The following is an 11,084-nucleotide window of genomic DNA, read 5'->3' on the forward strand; positions in this document are numbered from 1 at the left end:
ATGTTCTTCCCCTTGACTCTATTTGTTGCCATTGTTCTTGTCTGTCTGTCTCCCCCGATTAGACTGTAAGCCCGTCAAACGGCAGAGACTGTCTCTATCTGTTGCCGACTTGTTCATTCCAAGCGCTTAGTACAGTGCTCTGCACATAGTAAGCGCTCAATAAATACTATTGAATGAACAGGTACTGGCTCCAACCTGATCAGCTTGTAACCACCCTAGCTCTTGGAACAGTGCCTGCCACATAGTACTTGTGCAGAGAAGCTTGCACAAGTACAGAGAAGCTTCTTGTACAGAGAAGCTTTTTTGTACAATACTTGTACAGAGAAGCAGCATGGCTTAGTGGAAAGAGCACGGGCTTGGGAGTCGAGGACAAACTTTCTAATTCCGTCTCCACCATTTCTCTGCTGTGTGACCTTGGGCAAGCCACTTAACTTCTCTGTGTCTCAGTTACCTCCTCTGTAAAATGGGGAGTAAGACTGTGAGCCCCACAGGGGACAACCTGATTACCTTGTATCTACCCCCAGTGCTTAGAACAGTGCTTCATTCATTCATTCATTCATTCATTCATTCATTCAATCGTATTTATTGAGCTCTTACTCTGTGCAAAGCACTTTACTAAGCGCTTGGAAAGTACAATTTGGCAACAGATAGAGACAATCCCTACCCAACAACAGACTCACAGTCTAGAAAGGGGAGACAGACAACCAAACAAAACAAGTAGACAGGCATCAATAGCAAAAAAATAGACAAATAGAATTATAGATATATACACATCATTAATAAGATAATAGAATAATATGTACAAATATACACAAGTGCTATGGAGCAGGCAATGAGGTAGAACAGAGGGAGGGAGTAGGGGTGATGGGGAGGGGATGAAGAGCAAAGGAAAAGGGAAGTTCAATCTGGGAAGGCCTCCTAAAGGAGGTGAGCTCTCCGAAGGGCTTTGAACAGGGGAAGAGAGCTAGTTTGGCAGAAGTAAGGAGGGAGGGCATTCCAGGCCAGAGGGTTGACGGTGGAACAGGCAAGAATGAAGCATAGTGAGGAGGTTAGTGACAGTGGAGTTGAGTGTGCGGGGTGGGCTGTAGGAGAAGAGAAGGGAGGTGAGGTAGGAGGAGGCAAGGTGATGGAAAGCTTTGAAGCCAATAGTGAGGAGTTTTTGCTTCATGCAAAGGTTGATAGGCAACCAGTGGAGATTTTTGAGGATGGGGGTGACATGCCCAGAGTGTTTCTGTAGAAAGATAATCCGGGCAGCAGAGTGAAGTATAGACTGAAGCGGGGAGAGACAGGAAGTTGGGTGATCAGAAAGGTTGCTGATGCAGTAATGATGAGAGATATGATATGATGAGAGATTGTACCAACAAGGTAGCAGTTTGGATAGAGAGGATAGGGTGGAACTTGGCAATGTTGTGAAGGTGAGATAGGGTGGATGTGTACGGTGAATGAGAAAACGGAGTCAACGTAGTAAGCACTTAACAAATACCATAATTATTATTATTATTATTACATAGTAGGCACTTAACAAATACTACAATTAATATTATTATTTCATTAGCATTATTCTTATAAGAAAGTTCTGTCAGTCCCTCCTTGCCTCACCTCCACAGCAGAGTTCTCTAGACTGTAAACTCACTGTGGGCAGGGAATATGTCTCTTTAATATTGTATTGTATTCTCCCAAGCTCCGCTCTCAGGATCGCAGCTGGAGAGTTTCCAGTACTCTACCAGTCTTGACTATGGGAGGGAGAGTCAAGCAGAGGCATAGCCATTCCATTTCTAGCTTGGGCAGTGGCTAGTAAGTGGAAGGCAATCTGCTATAAGTCAAAACTCACTCTGCTTGGCAGTAGTGGCATGGGAGAGACTCAGGGTGGAGTTTCAACTTTACTGCGTGGAATAAGGCAATGGCAAACCACTTCAATATTTTTACCAAGAAAACTCTATGGGTACACTACCTGAATGATAGCGGAAGGTGCATTCTGGGACAGATGTGTCCATAGTGTCGCTATGGGTCGGAGATAATTCTACAGCATAAGACCAAAAAAAAAAACCCTCTCCCAAGCACTTAGTACAATGCTCTGCACACAGGAAAATCCTCAATAAGTACGATTGAATGAATGAATGAATGAAAAACTACCTAGGATGGGTCAAATTACATAAGTGTTAGCTTCATTATTGACAAACTATGACTTGGGCTTTTGGGAATTCTTCCCTTTTTTCTTGTCCTTAGACACATCTTCTTCCTACCTGATTATATCTTTCTTGTTGCCTGTTCTCCTCTTTTCTCTCCTCTCTCCTCTATTTTCCTCTTCTCTCCTCCCCTCACTTATACTGAGATTGAGAAGCAGCATGACTCAGTGGAAAGAGCATGGGCTTGGGAGCCAGAGGTCATGGGTTCTAATCCCAGCTCCGCTGCTTGTCAGCTGTGTGACTTTGGGCAGGTCACTTAATTTCTCTGTACTTTAGTTACCTCATCTTTAAAATAGGGATTAAGACTATGAGCCCCATGTGGGACAACCTGATCACCTCGTATCCCCCTCAACGCTTAGAACAGTGTTTTGCACATAGTAAGCATTTAACAAATACCATCATTATGTACTTAGACTACGAACCCCATGTGGTTCAGGGACTGTCTCCAACTTGTATCTACACCAGGACTTAGAACAGTGCTTGCTACATAAGTACCATAATTATGATTTCCTATGCCCTCTTTCCTGCTCCCCTTCACTTTTTCTCAGTCTCCTCCAAGAGTCCCTATTTTCTCCCTCTCCACTTCTAACAGTCCTTCTCTCCAAAGGCATGAAGTCATGGTGGGTCCTTTCATTCATTCAATCATATTTATTGAGCAGTTACTATGAGCACAGCACTGTACTAAGCACTTGGGAGAGTACAATATAATAACAGATACATTCCCAGGCCACAATGAGATTGCAGTCTAGAGGGGAAGACAGACAATATAAATAGGTAAATTACAGATATGTACCTATGTATTATGGGGCTGGGAGTGGGAGAAGAGGAAAGGAGGAGCTTAGTCAGGGATGGTCTCTTGGAGGAGACATGCCTTCAGTAAGGCTTTGAAGTGGGGGAGAGTAGTTGTCTTGGATTTGAAGAGAGAGAGGATATTCCAGGCCAGAGGCAGGATGTGGGTGAGGGGTTGGCTGCGAGATAGACAAAATCGAAGCACAGTGAGAAGGTTAGCATTAGAGGAGCGAAGTGTGTGGGCCGTGTTCTAGTACAAGACGAGGTGAGATAGAAGGGGGCAGAGTAACTGAATTCTTTAAAGCCAATGATGAGGAGTGTTTGTTTGATGCGGAGATAGATGGGCAATTACTGGAGTTTCTTGAGGAGTAGAGAAACACATCCTGAACATTTTTGAAGAGAAATGATCCCAGCAGCAGAGTGAAGAATGGACTGGAGTGGGGAGACAGGAGGCAGAAAGGTCAGCACAAGGTCCTGTTTTTGGACCTTACCCACAGGGTCAGAAATTATATCAGTGTCCCTTTAATCCCCTGCACCCCAAGGTGGAATCTATCTTTAAGTCCTTTCCTGCTCTTGGCCCAAGCTTCCACTCTTCCATCCCCTTCTAGAACATCTGTCTGTATGAGAAATCATATATGCAATGCTGGACTGGAGAGAAGGACTTAGAGGGTAAGAGTCTTATAAAATAGTCTGAGTCCCTTGGAAAAAATATCCTTAATTTTAGGACAGAGCTGCATAAATACAACATCGACATCATCATTCTCATCATCAACTACAGTGTTCATTAAATCCTGCTAAGGGCAGAGTATTGTACTTAGGCTACAGAGGGTACGAAACAGTCCTTGTCCTCAACTAGCCTCTGGCCTAATGGGAAAGTCAAGGACACAAGAGCTGATGAATTCATAATAGATAAAAGAATGTGAGAGCAGATATTATTGGCAAATACAACTGGATGAATGACAGTTAACCAAACAGACAGTGCAGTGCTCTGCACACATTAAATGCTTAATAAAAACCACTGATTGATTGATAAGAAGAAAAGGTAAAGATTATGGTATTTTTTAAGCATTTATTACATGCCAGGCATTGTACTAAGCTCTGGGCTAAATATGGTGCAATCAGATCAGATGCAAAAGTAATAGGTGGTCATGAGTTTGGAGTCAACCAGAAAGAGATTCAACCAGACAACACTTTCAGAGAGTTCTTCAGTGTTTGATTGTCATTATCCATTTGACTAACATCCACTGTGTTTTTGTTTCTTATAGCTGAAAGCAATAAATGTTCTAAGCTTTAAGCTTTATTTGCTACCTTTTTTTAGGGGAAAATGATCTTCCAGCCACTGTTTTCAAGAGTGGAAACTTCCCAAGCACACTACTTTTTTCATTTCCTGGATCTGAATTGTTGTTTCTAAACCAGCAATGATGTGTGCTCCTGGTCAGCTGACTGTGGCTAAGATGGCTAAGTGATCATTTGCCCAACTGCTGAGCTGCCCAATGATTCAACTTCGGTTGCTCTCAAGACACCTCTAAGTGAATGTCACTGTATTCATTGAAGGCCATCTAGTGGAGCTGGGTGGTAAAGGACATGACATTGAAAGTTATTTCTAAGATTTATCTATTGTTTTCTCTTGAGGAAAATACTGTAGATCTTTCCAGTTTCCTCAGTCGTACCATCTTGTTTCTAGCCATTAACATTATCAATTTCCTGCTGGAAAAATGATGACATAACTTCAAACTGTAGCTCTTCAGGCAGTGAGCCATGTTTATGGAGCATCTCAGGGTGAGAGACCTAAACTGGGAACTCCTGGAGCAAATATCTCTGCAAAAGTCTGGGAAGTTCTGATGCTGGTCTTAGAGGGTGGACAGACTGTTCAGGGCCTCTAGCGCCAGGCTGATGGCCCTATGCCCACAACAAGAGCAGCAGTATTTATTGAGGGCCTAATGTATGTAAAAATAATTCTAATTAATTATTTGAGATGAACAGTGAAAGTAGAAGCATTCTCTGATTGAGGGAATCAGTCAATTTATTGAGTACTTAGTGTTTGTAGAGCAAACTGTAGTAAACACTTAGGAAAGTGCAATAGAGTTGGCAAATACAACCAGACCTCAAGAAGCTACAGTCTAGTAGGGGAGACAGACATTAAAATAACTTAAAGAGAGGGGAAGCTGCATAGTATAAGGATATATACGTAAGTGCAATAGGGGTAGCAAAGAGGTGAGCATCAAAGTGTTTAAGGTAAGTATAGACCCAAGTGCAGCATGGCATAGTGGATAGAGCACAGACCCTGGGAGTCAGAAGGACATGAGTTCTAATCCCAGCTACGCCACTTGTCTGCTGAGTGACCTTGGGCAAGGCACATCACTTCTCTGGGCCTCAGTTACCTCATCTGTAAAATGGATATTAAGACTGTGAGCCCAGTGTGGGACCTGGACTTCCTTGTATCCCCCCAGCACTTGCTATAGTGCCTGGCACATAGTAATTGCTTAAGGAATACCACAGTTACTACTATTATTATTATTATCATTGGCAGCACAGAAGGGAGGGAGAAGAGGGTGGAAGAGAAGAGGTATCAGGAGAGGCTTCCTGGAGGAGATATGGGAAGGACAATTGGCATTTATCCCCATTTTAGAAATGAGGAAACTAAGGCACAGAGAATTTAAGTGACTTCCCCAAAGTCAATCAATCAATCAGTAGTATTTACTGAATGTCAGAACATTGAGCTAAGCACTTGGGAGAGTGAAGTACAGTCAAGTTGGCCGATACGTTCTCTGCCCAAAGGGAACTTACAATCTAGTTGGGAAGACAAGTTTCAAAATAAATTCCAGAGAGGGGAAGCATCACAGTATTAGACAAGTTGGCAGAGAATGTGTCTGTTATATTGTTATATTGTACTCTCCTAAGTGCTTAGCACAGTGCTCTGCACACAATAAGCACTCAAGAAATACGATTGACTGACTGAAGCTAGGACTAGAACCCAGGTCTCCTGACTCCCAGCCTGTTCTCTTTACCTAGTCTACACTCCTCTCTACAATATAACTGGGGAGGGAGACAGACACAGATCATGTGTTTAAAATGGGATAAAGAGGAAAAACATAGTTACAATTGGTAATGACAAAAGTAAGCAAAAATGAAAAAAAATCAGTACAATCAGTACAAAATCTGTAAAACAGAGATACTTATAAATGTTCAGGGTGAATAATGGGATGCCCTGACCAGGGAAGTGAGGATTAGCAATCAATCAATTATTCAATCAATTAATGGTATTAATTGAACATTTACTGTTTTTAGAATATTGTACTAAGTACTTGGGAGAGTTCAATCAATCAGTCAATCATATTGAGCACTTACTGCATGCAGATCATTGAAATAAGTACTTGGAGGTACAATTTATGACCATATCTGTAATTTATTTATTTATATTAATGTCTGTCTCTCCCGCTAGACTGTAAGCTCACTGTGGGCAGGGAATGTGTCAGTTTATTGTTATGTTGTACTCTTCCAAATACTTAGTATAGTGCTCTGCATATGATAAGTGCTCAATAAATACGATTGAATGAATGAAAGACATGTTCCCTATGCACAATGAGCTTACAGTCTTGAGGGGGAGACAGACATTAATATAAATACATAATCAACAGATATATACATAAGCACTGTGGGGCTGGGAGTGGAGTGAATACCAGATGCCCAAAGTACACTGATTCAGGTAAAAGGTTGGGGGGCTAGTGGATAGAACATGGGTCTGGGAGTCAAAAGGACATAGGTTCTAATCCCAAATCTACCACTTGTCACTGCCACTTGTTGAGCAAGTCATTTAACTTCTCTGGGCCTCAGTTACCTCATCTGTAAAATGGGAATTGAGACTGTAAGCCCAATGTGGGACATGGACTGTGTCCAACCCAATTAGCTTATAACTACCCCACCTCCTACCTGGCACATAGTAAGATCCTTACAAACACAATAAAAAAAATAGATGATGCAGAAGGAAGAAGGAGTCAGGAAAAAGAGGGCTTAATTGGAGAAAGCCTCCTGGAGTAGATGTAATAATAATAATAATTTGCTGTTGTTAATTGTTTACAGTATGCTAAGCACTGTATTAAGCAGTAGAGCAGATAAATGATAATCAGGTTGCACCTGGACTCACAGAATAAGTAGGAGGGAGAACAGGAATTGAAATCCCATTTTGCAGATGAGAGAACTGCCACACAGAGATGTTTTAGTGACTTGACTAAGGTCACACAGCAGGAAAGTGGTGGAGCTGGATTAGAACACAAGTCCTCTTCCTCTGAATCCTAAGAACTCTTTCCAATAGGTCATTCTGCCTCCTCATGTGATCTTAATAAGGCTTAGAAATTGGGGAGAATGGTGGCCTGGCATATATAAAGGAGGTGGATGTTCCAGGACAAAAGGAAGTCGTGGGGGAAGGGGTTGGCAGCGAGATAGATGAGTCACAATCAGGAAACAGGGAGCAAAGTGGCTCACATTGTGCTGGCAGGGCTGTCATAGAATACCACTGGGGTAAAATAGGAGGGGACAATCTGAATGAGCACTTAAAGCAATGGTGGGGAGTTTCTGTAAGTTATCATCCAGGAAGGACTTCCGGAGGGGAGGGCTTTATGGAGGAGGAAAGAATCATTCCCAGTAATGCCCTGCTCACCTTGAAGTTGCTGCAAATCAGCCCTGAGCCTTTTCAGCTGAACCAGCATCCACCCACAGTCACCAGTAGAGGAAGGGATGGAAGGTGGGGTGAAGGGCCATTTCTCTCAAAAGCACCTGGTGGACAGAAAACATGTCTATCAACTCTGTTGTATCAAGTGCTTAGTACAGTGCTCTGCACACAGTAAATGCTCAATAAATACCGTTGACTAATGATTGATTGATTCTCCAGGCCAGGCCTGCTCATTCCCCAGGGCCTTCTCCTTTGGCCTGTGGCTGCAGGATCACACATATTCATTCATTCATTCATGCATTCATTTATTCATTCAATTGTATTTATTGAGCACTTACTATGTGCAGAGCACTGTACTAAGCACTTGGAATGTACAAGTCGGCAACAGATAGAGACAGTCCCTGCCACTTGACGGGCTTACAGTCTAATCGGGGAGACAGGCAGACAAGAACAATGGCAATAAACAGCGTCAAGGGGAAGAACATCTCATAAAAACAATGGCAACTAAATAGAATTAGGGTGATGTACATCTCATTAAACAAAATAAACAAAATAAATAGGGTGATAAATACAGTTGAGTGGACGAGAACAGGGCTGAGGGGGGTGGGACAGGAGAGGGAGAGGTGGGAGAAGAGGGTTTAGCTGTGGAGAGGTGAAGGGGGGGTGAAGGGGGCAGAGGGAAAAAGGGGGGAGCTCAGTCTGGGAAGGCCTCTTGGAGGAGGTGAGTTTTAAGTAGGGATTTGAAGAGGGGAAGAGAATTAGATTGTCTGAGTGAAGATGGATGGCATTCCAGGAAGGACCGCAGGAGGACGTGGCCCAGGGGTCGACGGTGAGATAGGCGAGACCGAGGGACGGTGAGGAGGTGGGCGGCAGAGGAGCGGAGCGTGCAGGGTGGGCGGTAGAAAGAGAGAAGGGAGGAGAGGTAGGAAGGGGCAAGGTGATGGAGAGCCTTGAAGCCTAGAGTGAGGAGTTTTTGTTTGGAGCAGAGGTTGATAGGCAAGCACTGAAGGTGTTTAAGAAGGGGAGAGACATGCCCAGATCGTTTCTGCAGGAAGATGAGCCGGGCAGCGGAGTGAAGAATAGACTGGAGCAGGGGGAGAGAAGAGGAAGGGAGATCAGAGAGAAGGCTGACACAGTAGTCTAGCCGGGATATAACAAGAGCCTGTAGCAGTAAGGTAGCCGTTTGGGTGGAGAGGAAGGGGCGGATCTTGGCGATATTGTATCAAACCTTGGCCGGAGTCCGGGGCCAGAAATACGACACTGGTGTCAAGAGCCTTCAGAAATGTTGGGCCGCTGGGGAGCCTGTTGAGTGTGGAGCCAAGGATTGGGGTTTGGAATGGAGAAGAACCACTCATGTCCTTCCACCCATCCCAGGACTACTCCTTCCAAGGACCTCTCATCTGCTCTTCTACCCATCTACTTCCTTGGTTGTCGAGTCATATTTTAAAGGCTCTATTTTTCAGAGAAGCAGCGTGGCTCAGTGGAAAGAGCATGGGCTTGGGAATCAGAGGTCATGGGTTTGAATCCCCACTCTGCCACTTGTCAGCTGTGTGACTGTGGGCAAGTCACTTCACTTCTCTGTGCCTCAGTTACCTCATCTGTAAAATGGGGATTAAGACTGAGCCTCACGTGGGACAACCTGATTACCCTGTATCTACCCCAGTGCTTAGAACAGTGCTCTGCACATAGTAAGTGCTTAACAAATGCCAACATTATTATTATTATTATTATTAATAAAAGCTTTTATTTTCTGCCACCTAGTCTCTGTAACTTTTCTACATATCTGTCCTCCCCAACCTAAGTTGTGAGTCTCTTGTGGAATGGGCCTGTTTACTTGTTTTGATGTCTGCCCCCGCACGCCTCTTCCAGACTGTAAGCCTGGTGTGGGCAGGGATTGTCTCTATTGCTGAATTGTACTTTCCAAATGCCTTAGTTCAGTGCTCTGCACAAAGTAAGCATCAGTAAATACAACTGAAGGAATGAATGAATGGAACAAGATGGTGGAGGAGAAAGACTCCACAGAAATGGTGGTAGGAGAGATCCAGAAGAAGATCAAAGATGCCTTTGAAGTTTTCCAACATGAAACTAATAATACTGTGGATGTCAGGGAGATTGGTACAATTATACGGTCACTGGGGTGTTGCCCAAGTGAAGGAGAGCTACATGACCTAATTGCAGAGGTAGAAGAAGACGAGCCAACTGGATATATCCACTTGGAAAAATTTATTTCGATGGTGACCAAAGTATTGATGGAAAAGAGATATAGGCCGATTCCAGAAGACGTCCTTCTTCATGCTTTTGAGGTCTTAGACCCAAGTAAACGAGGGCATCTGACTAAAGAAGAGCAGTCAAGTTCATGACCGAAGAAGGCAAGCTTTTCACACAAGAGGAAATGGAGGAGATGCTGTCTTGCTGCTGTGGATCCAGAATCAAACATCATTAATTACAGAGACTATCTAACGATGATGGTGGTAGAGGACAATGAAAGTGTCACAAAATAGATTGGGCCACCTCTAATGAAAATGAAATCCTTTTTAAAATTTTAACTTGCAGTTTATTTACTTGAAATTCTTTTGCTGGTTAGTGGGTAGCTACTCTCTGTAAAACTCTTAGAAGATGTGAAGAGTGCCTTATCAACTAGGATAATCAAGATGATTCTAGCAAATAAAGACATGAGGCAAGCTATGTTCTAGTTGTCACTGCTCTGACCGTAACTCCACCATGGCTCATATTAAGGTCTGAAAATGGACCTAACGTTCTCCAGCAGATAGGTGTCCGTGCTCAACCTGCAGGGGGCTCGAAAGGGTCTCTTCAACTTCTCATTCTAGGCTTCAAGGCTCTCCATCACCTTGCCCCCTCCTACATCTCCTCCCTTCTCTCTTTCTACTGCCCACCCCGCACGCTCTGTTCCCCTGCCGCTCACCTCCTCACCGTCCCCCGTTCTCGCTTATCCCGCCATCGACCCCGGGTCTACGTCCTCCCGCTGTCCTGGAATGCCCTCCCTTCTCACCTCTGCCAAACTAACTCTTTTCTCCTCTTCAAACCCCTACTGAGAGCTCACCTCCTCCAAGACACCTTCCCAGACTGAGCTTCCCCTTTTCCCTCTGCTCCCTCTGCTGCCTCTCTGTCCCCCGCTTCACCTCCCCTCAGTTAAGCCCCCTTTCCCCCTTTTCCCTCTGCTCCTCCCCCTCTCCCTTCCCCTCCCCTCAGCACTGTGCTCATTTGCTCATTTGTATATATCTTCATTACCCTATTTATTTTGTTAATGAGGTTACATTCCCTTGATTCTATTTATTGCTATTGTTTTTGTCTGTCTCCCCTAATTAGACTGTAAGCCCATCAATGGGCAGGGATTGTCTCTATCTGTTGCTTAATTGTACATTCCAAGCGCTTGGTACAGTGCTCTGCACATAGTAAGAGCTCAATAAATACTATTGAAT

At 43.9% G+C, this 11,084-nt stretch overlaps 1 non-coding gene and 1 pseudogene across 1 annotated transcript; both read left to right on the forward strand.

Moving 5' to 3' along the window:
- The first annotated feature begins 1,683 nt into the window (after positions 1–1,683).
- Positions 1,684–1,821, forward strand: LOC114809568. Its single transcript, XR_003757344.1, has one exon. It is a non-coding gene; the product is annotated as a small nucleolar RNA SNORA7 (small nucleolar RNA).
- Positions 1,822–9,641: 7,820 nt separating this feature from the next.
- LOC100091106 lies at positions 9,642–10,145 on the forward strand (annotated as a pseudogene).
- The last annotated feature ends 939 nt before the right edge of the window (positions 10,146–11,084 follow it).

Source organism: Ornithorhynchus anatinus, chromosome 2 (genome assembly GCF_004115215.2).
Source record: "Ornithorhynchus anatinus isolate Pmale09 chromosome 2, mOrnAna1.pri.v4, whole genome shotgun sequence".
Lineage (NCBI taxonomy): Eukaryota > Metazoa > Chordata > Mammalia > Monotremata > Ornithorhynchidae > Ornithorhynchus > Ornithorhynchus anatinus.